General features: G+C 30.5%; 2 long non-coding RNA genes across 4 annotated transcripts; both read left to right on the top strand.

Annotated features, from left to right (window-relative positions):
- The first annotated feature begins 2,748 nt into the window (after positions 1 to 2,748).
- Positions 2,749 to 3,405, top strand: LOC112421697 (uncharacterized). Its single transcript, XR_003011904.2, has 2 exons — positions 2,749 to 2,908; positions 3,152 to 3,405. It is a non-coding gene; the product is annotated as an uncharacterized lncRNA (long non-coding RNA).
- Positions 3,406 to 6,083: 2,678 nt separating this feature from the next.
- LOC112421737 (uncharacterized) lies at positions 6,084 to 9,138 on the top strand. Of its 3 annotated transcripts, none has more exons than XR_005646468.1 (5): positions 6,084 to 6,352; positions 6,426 to 6,453; positions 7,434 to 7,849; positions 8,355 to 8,424; positions 8,854 to 9,138. It is a non-coding gene; the product is annotated as an uncharacterized lncRNA (long non-coding RNA). The 3 variants fall into 3 exon arrangements; XR_003011957.2 differs by having other exon boundaries at positions 6,086 to 6,352; positions 7,434 to 7,808; XR_005646469.1 differs by lacking the exon at positions 6,426 to 6,453 and having other exon boundaries at positions 6,085 to 6,352.
- The last annotated feature ends 4,134 nt before the right edge of the window (positions 9,139 to 13,272 follow it).

A 13,272-nucleotide genomic window follows, 5' to 3' on the forward strand; every position in this document is an offset into this window, starting at 1 on the left:
ATTTGACACATTCCAAATTCATAGCAATTCAAACAATCAAACAAACCAATTGCGATTTCCGAATTCCAAGTGAAGAAACCAATAGAATATGGTGGTATTTTGGTCATTTCCTCTAATAAAAACAAAGTTACCACATGATTTTATTTCGACAATTTCACTACATGATATAATAATACTTTCAAATGACATGCATCACCTTTACGATCTATCACATCAATACCTAATAGATTATTCCACAAAATACTCCTTAATGATTAATGAGTCCCAACCTGGACTCCGTGCTAGATTTAGGTGGAATTCTTTTCCAAGACGAATGCATGAATATCTCATTTTAACTATCCTAATCAGTTTCACATCAAAGTGTGTACATTTCCTAAAAAAAAAGTATGTACATTATTTGTGTATTAGTTGAATTAAACCAAACAAAAATACAACTAACAATAAAATTAATAAATATTTCAATACACAAAATATTTAATTAATTAGAATTTAGAGTTAATTAATTAATTTTAATTTTTTAGTATCTATATTATTAAAGTATCAAAATTTGAGGTAAAAAAATAATGTTATTTTATTTAAATTCAAATTTAATTTTATAAAAGGATCATCTTTGTTTATAAAAATATTTACTAAAATTTGTCAATATTTTTATGTTTCTTATATTATGGCTTGTATTTAAATTTAAATTTAAAATTTGAAAAATTATTGAGTTTTTATGAGTAACCTTGTCAACATACTCATTTTGTTATCTCTTTATCCCTTTCTCTCTGTTCTTCTATGTTGTACAATATCTTGCAATACATTAAATTAATTTCATAACACGTTATCAACACGAAGCTCTAACAATATGAGATTGAGTATGATAAAGAGTATGATATAGTCATAAACAAAAGCAGAAGATTAATCACAATTTCTACAATGAAAAGAGTTGAAGAATCTAAAGAAGCAATTTGAACATTTGATGGTTCTACATTTGATGGTTCTAGACCGTGATTCATGTTTGCTAATGGTTCATTACATCTCTATGTTTTTAATTCTTCATTTTGTTTCAAATTTTGTTTTAGTGAATTATCTACAATTTTTTAATTTCTCAGTGTATAGACTATGATAATTAGGCAAGGGATAGCTTTAATTTCGCACCCATGAAGCTTAAAAATATAGAACATGCTTCATGTCAATTATTATTTTTATTTTATATCGCACATAAATTTTGTTGAAAATGCTCTTTAACTTATAATTAACATATCTTTTTTTTCTTTATTTTTGTTAAATTCCAGAAGAATTCAACAACAAATCATCCCTGAAGGATAGTTCAAACAATGAAGATATTTTATGATACAGTTCTTGAAGAATTAATTTTTTTTTCCTTTTATTATTAAATCTCCTTGAAGGATTTCTCAAATAACGAATAATTTAATTTTAAGAATTCATAAAAGATTGCAAAATAAAAATATTGTGATTTTCCTTTGTTCTCGATAGATGTTTGTGGTGAGTTCTTGAAGAACTAGATCTTTGTTAATATCTACTAAATTTACATTTTTGTCATGCCAATCTATTATATTTTTATTGATTTTTATTTAGTTAACACGTTAGTATCTTTGATATTCTTAATAAATTTTTCAATAATTTAATATCGAGTATCCCTGAAGGATTGCGCAAAAGAATTGTTCTTAATCATTATATAGATCATGTATAATATAATTCCTGAAGAAAAAAAAAATTAAGATTAAAACATCTCTGAAAGATTGGCAAACAATCAAATTTGTATCCTTATTTATGAAGGTTATATATATATATATATATATAATAGTTCTTGAAGAACTAAATATTTAATATTAAGCATCCTCGAAGGATACCAAAAATTATAATCTTCATTTGTGTTGATAGATTTATGGTTGAAAATAATATCTATTCTATCATTGTTTTATTTTAAAAAAGTAATGGAGAGTTACGCGTTAAGAAAGTAATGTAGTTCTCGAAGAATTAATTTGTTATTTTAAAGATCCCTAAAGGATCAACTAAGTAAAGAATTATTTGACAAATATATATAATTTATAGGATTATTTTTGTTATGCGGGCTAGCGGGCTACCCTCGGCCCGTTCGGGCTGGCCCTAACGGGTAGCGGGCTTTTTAGGTCCGGGCTAAAAAGCCCTATTGAAATTCGGGCTCAATATTTAAGGCCCAAGCCCTATAATTAATCGGGCTAAACGGGCGGGCCCATACGGCCCGGCCCGTTTTGACAGCTCTAATATTGTACAATGATCATGATTTTAAAATATTAGGCATTAAGGAAAGTTTTGTTATTGTGGATTTTTCAAAAGATGATGGAGAGTTACCTTGATATTAAAGGCTTTTGAAAACATGAGTTTTTATCTGCAAATGAATTTCATTATTTAACGATAAATACCAAATATTTTATTTTTAGTGTAGAGTGTCACAACATCGATCATATAATATTGTCAACAACAAAATGCATCTTATGTTACTTTTAATTTAGAAAAAATTGTGTTGGCACCACTTAGGTTCATTATTTATAAAATTAGTTTTATTTTTCAACGTTTATCTTTATTAATTATCATTTCGGACTTATCCCTTATCTATTATGAAAGGCTAATATAAATTAAAAATATATATAATAAAAATTTAATGAGCATCAAGGTTAAACACAACACAATGATCTATTTTAAAGACCTTTAACAATAACTTCAATTTATTAATGATCTCTTACAACTTCTTAAGGGTAAAAAACTATTATCTTGATATTAACAAAGCAAGAAGTTTTTATTTATAAAGTTTAAAAACACATTTTATTTATTAGATGTAAAGGAGAAAAATATGGCTCAAATTCTTAAACTTGTTAAGCTTTCACAATCTTTCTTTTTATATTTCTTGTGGTAACCAATGGACGTGAGTAGTTTCTGACATTAATTTCTTCTTAATGTTATATACATAATATTCCCTCCGTCTCAAAATATAAGTAAATTTTACTTTTTAGGTTCATTCAATTAATGATGTATGTGATTTATAATATGGACCACATACATCATTAATTGAATGAACCTAAAAAGTAAAATTTACTTATATTTTAAAACAGAGGGAGTATTTCATTACCTCGTGGTAACATTGATTTGTTGTTGTTTGACTTTGCAGAAGAATGTAAAGATGATGGTGATTGTCCAACAAATATGTATCTCCCTTCTCTAGTTTCGAAGTGCATTAATTTTATTTGTGAGTGCACACACTCGATCAGTACCGATTAATATTAAAAATAACTATATGATATTAAAAATCATATATTTCAATGGGGCTTTCTTTCTTGATAATTTCCTTTTCCTAAAAAATAACAATTTGTAATAAGTATACAATTTATTTGTACTTCATAATTTTCCTCACAGTTTGATTTATATTTTTCTTGCCTTTAAATTTCTTTGAGAAGCTCAAAATTTTATAGTTATATTATAAAAAAAATTGTTACATTCGTTGAATTATATATGTTATCTAAAATAGTGGCGGATCTTGCCAAAAATATTAGGAGGAGCAACAAATACTAACAAATTTTTTAATACAAATAATACTATAGACAGGTACGTTAAGCACAAAGTATGCGAAGAGTAGATAATAAATTTCACTTACATATCTAACATTGACTGAAACATCATTAATAAAGTGCATTTTAATTGAAACATCAATAAGAAATTTTGAATTAAAACATTGAAATTCACACGTTGAATTGAAACCTTGTAATGAGACAATGAGTTAGAAACATCAATATGAAAGTTTAACCATTGAATCACTGTAAAATCTATTTGACACATTCCAAATTCATAGCAATTAAAACAATCAAATAAATCAATTGCGATTTCCGAATTCCAAGTGAAGAAACCAATAGAACATGGCGGTATTTTGGTCATTTCCTCTAATAAAAACAAAGTTACCACATGATTTTATTTCGACAATCTCACTACATGATATAATAATACTTTCAAATTTTCCTTCAAAAAAAATAACAATACTTTCAAATGACATGCATCACCTTTATGATCTATCACATCAATACCTAATAGTTTATTTCACAAAATACTTCTTAATGATTAATGAGTCCCAACCTGGACTCCGTGCTAGATTTAGGTGGAATTCTTTTCCAAGACGAATGCATGAACATCTCTGTAACGCCCACACTAAACGTATCTTAAAAGTTTAGTATGTTCATTATCTTTAGCACTGGATACATTAAAATTTACAACTTGAATACATTTGAATGAATATCTTATACAACAATACACGTTCGTACAACAACAATACAACTCTACTCGTCTAAAACATAGTAAGTGCATCATTGATATCCATGACCTCTTGCAGCAGGCACGAACGAGCACTTACTGAAATATCCATCCGACTACGAGCTTGCAATACCAACCTGTTTATCTTAAACAAATAAGGATTGGGATGAGACATAATGTCTCAGTGAGTTCTACCTAATCCTAGGCAATAGGTAACCTCGGGGAAAACCTATGGTCACCACGTGTTTACAATAGAATCTGACGGTTGGTTATACGTGTGTGGGTCATGCTTTCCTAGACGGTCGTGCATACTAGATCCGTCGTAGGTTCTTTTTAACTTGTCATAAAGGTCTTGCTTACATCATATGTGTCATGGCGGTCAAGGGATCCTAGGACCGCTAACTCAAGATACGCTAAACGCATCAAGACTTAGAATTCTATATAGGCGATTTGCGACCCGTTTTCCCTATGGAAAACTATTATTTATACATAAGAAATAAGTGGAAAGAAACTAATCGCACGATCAGCACGCCTCCCATGTAGACAACTACATGTTTCCCACGTTCTTCCTATAGGAAACCTCTTCTCCTTTGAAATTTGAATCTTTCTCGCACCAAAGACTTGACTTCGACTACTTCGCTTCTTGTTTCTTGTTGAACCTTAATGTTTCGAGACTCTTTACACTAAGCCCCAACTTCTTGTCGAACTCCTTTGATTGAAGGAAAGACTTCGCTTCCTGCAAGAGTAAAAGTCAACTAATGTTGACCACATTAAGTGAGGCTGGTAAAAATACTAGCTAACAACACCTCAGAATCTGGTCAGGTTGTTCGACCAAAGAAAAAGAAACCCATGAAAAAGCATACACAAGTCCCCCCCCCCCCCCATCTTGTCTGTTTTTCTCACCTTTAATTTTTGTTTTTTAGAAAGTATAAAGTTTTTACAAAAAAATGTCCATCTTCTCCCCCAAATCTTTTAGTCGAAAAGGATTTTTTTTTGGGGGCAATTTTTTAGCATGTATTTACTCTTATGCATTTCGACAGGCAAGAAGAAAGTCAAGTTTACAAAATTATCTAAGTCCAAGATTAGAGCAGGAAGCTTTCACAAGGTTGGTTTTCAACAGATTCTTTGATTTTCAACCCAGTTCAAATCCTTCTCGAAAAGGCAAAATCAAATGTCCTAACACATTGAAGGCATGTTAAAGCTGTCGAAAAGATGTAGTTTTTAGCCGTTAGTCTGTTAGTTATTTTCTCTTATGTATATATAGTAGTTTTTCATAGGGAAAACAAGTGACAAATCATTATCAAAAGTTCTTACACAAGAATTATCCAGGAACACAGAGAGAAAAGAGTCAAAATGTATCTAACATGATTTGATGTACCATTTCCATTTCAGCAATGCAATTTACTTTCTTTTTAGTTTATTTGCCTTTAGAATTCTAAGTCTTTTAGTTTTGAATCTTCAAACACATTGTTGATTCTTATCGAAGACAATTATCTTCACCATAAAACAGTTTCCTTCATCTTGTTCATAAACAAATTCAAGAATATGATGAACATTCATACATTTTCTGGAAAATCATTGCACAACATGTCCTAGAATTTCTAGTTTGATCCTACAAGTAACATTTTAAAACTAGAAAATATACATTTCACATCAGTGGACAAAATATCTGAAGGGAAAGCTAGCACGGTGGCATTTTTGAAATTTTATTGAAGTTGGATTTATCTTTCACATCCGTGGACCCAGGTAGCTGAGGGTAAAACTAAATAGCCAATAACATTTCCCATCGGTGGATTTTTTAAATGAAGCGAAAACAAAAGCGGTGGCAATTTCGCAATTTTGCCTAAACTTCTCTTAACCAATAGAAAATGTTTTTTGTAGATCTCAGATCCCCTTTCTCTTAACCCTTCTGCTAATAATCTCACTCATTGAAAGCCATTGTTCTCACTCCTCAAATCGTCGTCGTTCTCAACGTTTCATCCAATTGTGATGTTGTTTTCACTCAATCGATGTCGTTCTCGCCGTTTCTCGTATGGGTTCTCGTTGTCAGTGGAAGAAAAGCTCTTCTCCGGTATGTTTTCACAAAGTAAATGGGTTTTCATACTGTGATTTCTTGTTAACCCTAATTTTTATGAATTTTTCAGGTTCTGAAAATATGGGTTTTCACTACAAGTAATTTCTTGTTAACCCTAATTTTTAGGAATTTCTTGTTGTTGTTTACTCTCTCTCTCTCTCTCTCTCTCTCTCTCTCTCTCTCTCTCTTTATGAATTTTGCTTTGTTGATGATCTGCCCTTTTTAATCGGCTCACTGTTGTAATATTTTCCCCATTTTTCTTTCATTGTTTTTCTTCCCAATATATTGATAGAGGGAGCTAACTATTCAGTTATTGTAATCATTCATTGTATATTACATTTTTATGTATATATTGTTATTTATTTTTCTAATTTAGGTTGTATCCATGTTCTGTCTTTAGCTAATGTATGGTATATAACTAGCCAAATGGAATTCAACAGTAGTGGAGGTCTTTATTCTGTTGATAATCTCGTGTCTCTCTAATGGTTCTTGAATGCATGATTTTTTAGTTTAAAGTATTTTGTCTATCTACAAACCATTGAAATGATATCAGTTACTGCTCTTATTTTAGTCTTATCCCTTCTTTGTTTTTTGTTTGCATTTTGTTATTTTAACATTGAAAGTGTGGATTGATCATGCTCTAGTAATTAATTTCGTTAGTCATAAATTGTTATATACACTTTACAGGGTTTAGTCTAATGGTTGGAAGCTATAAAACTTTGGTTGTGATTAATTTAAAGATGAAGTGAGGTGCTAGACATTAGTGCTTAGTCTAGTGTGATATATATCATGTTAATGAATTCTATTAGATATATAGCTAAATATTTTTACGAAAAGTTCATAAGTAATTATTTTTTGAGTTTAATGATACTGAAATGCCAATTCAACATGGTATAGCAGTTATACACATAATCTATAGTTTTTGTTATTTGAACCTTGGTCATGGTCACTTGTATGATGTTTACAAGGAATTTTATTTGTACAATTTGAATGATTTTGAGAGTACATTTTATAGCATGTTTTTATATCTTAAATGAAGGATCTAGTTGTCTAATTGTTAATTGTTAAAATGATGAAGGTAAGAATTTATAGTTGATGGATGCATGTTTCTGGTGGTGTTCAACTTCAAAGGGCCTCAATGGGTTAAAATGGCACACAATAGTTAAAATGTTTAAGTACAATGACACACTTGCTGTATAATGATGATGCAGTAGCAGCAAGGTGAAAAGACTCTTGGAGTCCACTTAAATCAACAAAAAGAAGGAGAAAAGTGTGCAAGAGACATAAATGTGGAGTAAAAGGAGCTGAGGGTTCAAAATGGTTGAAACATTATTGTAGTGATCATCAAATACTGCTTGTGGATGAGAGTGATTTCTCCTTCTCCCTTTGCATATCCAAATTAAGCTTTTGCTTCTACTGCCAACATTTTGTCTTCTTCACTTGACAACTATTGGTCTCTTTCTATCTCTTTTCTCACTTTTTCTATATATAAAAGTAAGTTGCAGAGAATTTTTTTTGTCATATGAGTTTGTTCCATTTCATTTATGTAGTCATTTTTTTAATTGTTTATTAGTCTACGTGACCTCCCTTTTGTATTTTCTAAGGGTTAACCCAACATCAAATGTCCTCTGAATTTGGTTAGTAATTTATCGATGGTTCAAAATGAATAGGTTTCTTAGTCAAAATGAATAGGTTTTTGTACTTACAAAGTTGAATATTTCCACTGTTTCATTTCCATATAAGGTTGTATATTCAGAACTTTGGATGGTTTTTCAGTCATTGAAATTGTGTGTTCGTGTGTGTGTGCGCGCACGCACACACACATAGTTAGACTGTGAGTAGGCTAATGTGCACGAGAGAAAATCTTGACCATTAACCATATACAGTCAAGATTAAAAGCTTTTATTAGTGACACAACTTTAATCATATTATTTCATGTTTAGATTCAATGGAAAGATTTACTCCTCCTTCTCACATGAAAATTACTCTCACTTGACAGCGAAAGATGGGATGTCAAACAAAAGCTTTTCATTGTTGTGCTGGACAGGAGGACTATTAAACTTCAAATTGTAAGTTACTAAGTGAATTAATGTGATTTAAAATATTGAACAACTTGTTTTTGGTTCTGTTATTTTTAGGCTAGGCTATTTAGTATAAGTTACAAAGTTAATTTTTAGGCTATTTTGTAGATGTTTGTACAACTTGTTAATTTTAATTTGTTTGAACAAGACTGTGAAAAGGCTTTGATAGTTGTTTATATGTATTGAATATTCATCTGTTTGTTATTGTTATATGTGTTATGTTTCAATCAACTTGGAGGGTTATTGAAATTTGCTGTAATTATTGGCATAGTTCCTTAATTTCGCTACTTGTTATATTTCTCGTACTGTGCTGAATCCTTTCCCTTTCCAGTGAACTTATACTACTCTTTGCTGAATACCTCTATTAAATTTGACTGAATTTATGTGACAACTAACAACACAACATTGTATCTGAAGTTGCAGGAAACGATCAAACAAAGTTAACAAGAGATTCAATTGCATGCTAGTGAACTTTTTAAGTTGATGGATTAAGTCTCCAAGTACAAAGAACATGTATAAGAACTAGAACTTGCAGATATATTTACTTTTAGTAACATCAGATTTTGGATATGGTAATGTGATGTACTTCAATTTTGAACTGTAGATAATTTGTGTTATGCATAATGCATGTTTGTTAATCACATGGGTAAGGACTAGAACTTACAAATATTTTTACTTTTAATAACAATTTATTTTGGATAATTTATGTTATGCATGATTGTATATCATAGTAAGAAAAATTTTGGTTTTGGTATGGTATAAGAAAAAGATTAGATCTCATATGGTAATGCAGTTAAAAAAATAGCTTAAATATTGATTTTTTATAAATAAAAAAAGTAAGATTTCACATCAGTTAAGCCTGATGCAGATGGGAAAAATATATTTTTTTTTATTTCAAAAATATGGATTTCCCATCGGTGGATACATTATTGCCGTAGTGAAAACCCCCATGTGCTGCTCTTAACGACGCTTATCACATCAGTGCTAAATAACCCGATGTGCAAAAATATATTTCACATCGGGCAAATACCCGATGTGAAATGGGGTGGACAAACAACATCACCTTTAGTCACATCGGTTGGGACCCGATGTGAGAATTTGAATTCCACTGATGTGAAATGTAATTTTTGTAGTAGTGCAACACCTCAGAATCTGGTCAGGTTGTTCGACCAAAGAAAAAGAAACCCATGAAAAAGCATACACAAGTCACCCCCGCCCACCCCCCCCCCCATCTTGTGTGTTTTTCTCACCTTTAATTTTTGTTTTTTAGAAAGTATAAACTTTTTACAAAAAATGTCCATCTTCTCCCTCAATTGTTTTAGTCGAAAAAGATATTTTTTTGGGGGCAATTTTTTAGCATGTTTTTACTCTTATGCATTTCGACAGGCAAGAAGAAAGTCAAGTTTACAAAATTATCTAAGTCCAAGATCAGAGCAGGAAGCTTTCAACAAGGTTGGTTTTCAACGGATTCTTTGATTTTCAACCCAATTCAAATCCTTCCCGAAAAGGAAAAATCAAATGTCCTAACACATTGAAGGCATGTTAAAGTTGTCGAAAAGATGTAGTTTTTAGCCGTTAGTCTGTTAGTTATTTTCTCTTATGTATATATAGTAGTTTTTCATAGGGAAAACAAGTGACAAATCATTATCAAAAGTTCTTACACAAGAATTATCCAGGAACACAGAGAGAAAAGAGTCAAAATGTATCTAACATGATTTGATGTACCATTTCCATTTCAGCAATGCAATTTACTTTCTTTTTAGTTTATTTGCCTTTAGAATTCTAAGTCTTTTAGTTTTGAATCTTCAAACACATTGTTGATTCATATCGAAAACAATTATCTTCACCATAAAACCGTTTCCTTCATCTTGTTCATAAGCAAATTCAAGAATATGATGAACATTCATACATTTTCTGGAAAATCATTGCACATGTCCTAGAATTTCTAGTTTGATCCTGCAAGTAACTCCGATTAACCCCCTCATATTTTTATAATATTCTTTTTGTTATGAAAATAAGTAAATAGAGACATGAATAGAGAGATGGAGAAGAAGAGATACTAGAGAAAAGTATTCTTATTCACTTATGTGTATCTCAATGTTACAAATGAGCTCTATTTATAGGGAAATAGAGTAGCTTATGAATTAAGCCCAATAACCTAGTAGTATGGCCCACTAACACATTTGCCATTTGGACATCCACTATTAATATTTATAACACTCCCCCTTGGATGTCCATTGAGGATATGCCTCATTAAAACCTTACTAGAGAAAAACCTAATAGGAGAAAAATTCTAGTGAAGGAAAAAGAGTACAATATCCCTTTTGTGTATGATAATCTGCCTCGTTAAAAACTTACCAGAAAAACCCAATGGGACAAAACCATGGTTAAGGGAAAAAGAGTGCAGAACACATTTATGTCTCCCCCTCATAAAGACAATCATCTATGAGACAAAGAAAGTCAAATAATATTTATTCTAGTTACTCAAAAGTTTACTTGCATCGACTTTGTTGAAATATCTGGTTTATCTTCATAGTCATCTTCAAATTAGCAGTGCTTGAGAAGTTTCTTCATATTGAGTTGTTGCAAGACCCCCTTTAAGAAATCAACAAGTTTCCTGTACTTGTAAAATCATCATCCTTGATAAAAGAGCGTTCTTCACTTCCTTGATTATGTTGCTTCTTTAAGATACAAAATATATGCTTGACTTTGTTCTGATATCTGTATTTACTAACATTGGCAAACCAAAATACCACAATAAATATCATTAACAAAATACATTGATGTCCTCGTTTGAACTAAGATATGGTACTTCAGGACCAATTCAAGTTGTTTATCATTTTCTTGAGGACATGATCTATACTAATATCAAGTGACATCACAATCATTATAGTACACAGTCAACTAGATGTGTCCATATCAAATACATTTGTTATATAAGTTTCTTGATGCATAAAATCTCAATTAAATAATAAATCTTCAAATCCAAACAAACTTTGTGCATGCAACATATTTAATTTCAAATATTTCTATAATCAATAGATGTTAGAATCTCTTCAGGAGTTCAATAATATTTATATCATCATCATTAAAATGATTATAACAAATTCATTTTCAAAGATTTAGAATGGACATATGATGTCATTTCTTCAATATCTCACGAAAATTAATTTTATCGGAGAGTTTCATATACTCATCACTATCACGTGAGTCATACAACTATATTGCAACACATCTTTCATATAAATTTAGCCTTTCATGTAATACTAAACTTAATCAAGCAAGAAAAAGTTATTGAATTAACTTCAGGTAAATATGTCTCTTAAACATAAACGTTAGACATATATCAGCTCACTTCCGGTGAACATATCAAACTCTTTACATATGTATTTTATCAATGTAATTCTCTTTCGCGCGAAAAATCTTATATATCTAATTAACTTCACATCTTCAAGTGTGCGGACCACAAGTCCAAAAAGTTCGACTTTACAAAGCGAGTTTGATTTCATGTTTTAATCCATGATCCTCGTTAACACTCATCACATATAGCGTTATGTTATAAGCAAAAACATCGTCAACGTTGACTTTAAATTTTGTTCCACCTCATTCCATTCATGACATAATTTATCGAGATCTCTTTATTTTTCATACATCTCAGGTACCTGGTCGGTTCTTCTGGAACTTAAAATCAAATATGTCAGATGACTCTTTTAGAGTTTACACATCCTTATTTGGGTTATCTTTATTTTTAGCTCCTTTTATTGTTTGAGGATTTTATATGTGGAACTGATTGGTCTACCACGCTTCATGCGCAGTTGAGACTCATTTACAATAATCGATAGGGACATCTATTTCGATTGGAGCATTAGCAGCTGCTTATTTTATTTGATTAACTTTGCAAACGAGTTATATTTTGAGGATCAAGATGAGACAATAATATTTTCTTTCAAATAATTCATTTGAACTTCAGGTTCACATTTTCAGCTGCTTATTCTCTCCCCCTAATATTGGGAAAACTAATCAGCCTACTAGGCTGTAAACAAGTTGGCTCAATACAATTTATAATAGATGAAGATTCATATCAAATAGATTTTCCCAATATTCTATCATATTCAATCTAAGTGCATTATATTGGAGTAATTGTGATAGACACAACACATCCAAAAATTTACTTAGGTGAGAAATATTAAGTTCTCAACCAAAATATAAATTATAAAATAAGGGGAGGACTTACATATGGTAACTTGTTGGCTTGATGCGAATCAATATTTCAACATATTAGTTATTCCCAAAGTAGAGTTTTGAAGGTATGGTCTCATAAGTATAAATCATACAATTAACTTTAGACGTCTAAAGAATGGATCTTCAAGTCCATTTTATGAGCATATGCTACAAGTTGTTTAATATCAATTTCAATTGATAAATGATACTTATCAAATGTTTTTTTTGAAAAGTTCAGAAAATAAACTCTTTGTCAAATTTGTTGACAAGATAATCGCACAAACTTCTGGTTTGTGGGTTAATAATAACCATACACGTCATTTAGTTCATCTACACTTTCGATATATTGATTCACAAATATCAACTTATACGCATTTACATATATTGAGAGACCAAAATTCTCAAATTTTCTACTTCGAAAAAAAAATAGTTAAGACACAAAAAGTATTTTATTGAAGAATCTTCTGGCTCTTCAATACAAATTCATTAAAATTTATTTATTTTTCGCATCATAACGAATCCGGGATAACCCAACCGGTATTGCCAACTAAAAACTTAATATAATTTGTAAACTTTTGGTTTACAATAATATGTGCTTCCGTTGCATTAATATAA

This window comes from Medicago truncatula, chromosome 5, assembly GCF_003473485.1.
Source record: "Medicago truncatula cultivar Jemalong A17 chromosome 5, MtrunA17r5.0-ANR, whole genome shotgun sequence".
Classification (NCBI taxonomy): domain Eukaryota; kingdom Viridiplantae; phylum Streptophyta; class Magnoliopsida; order Fabales; family Fabaceae; genus Medicago; species Medicago truncatula.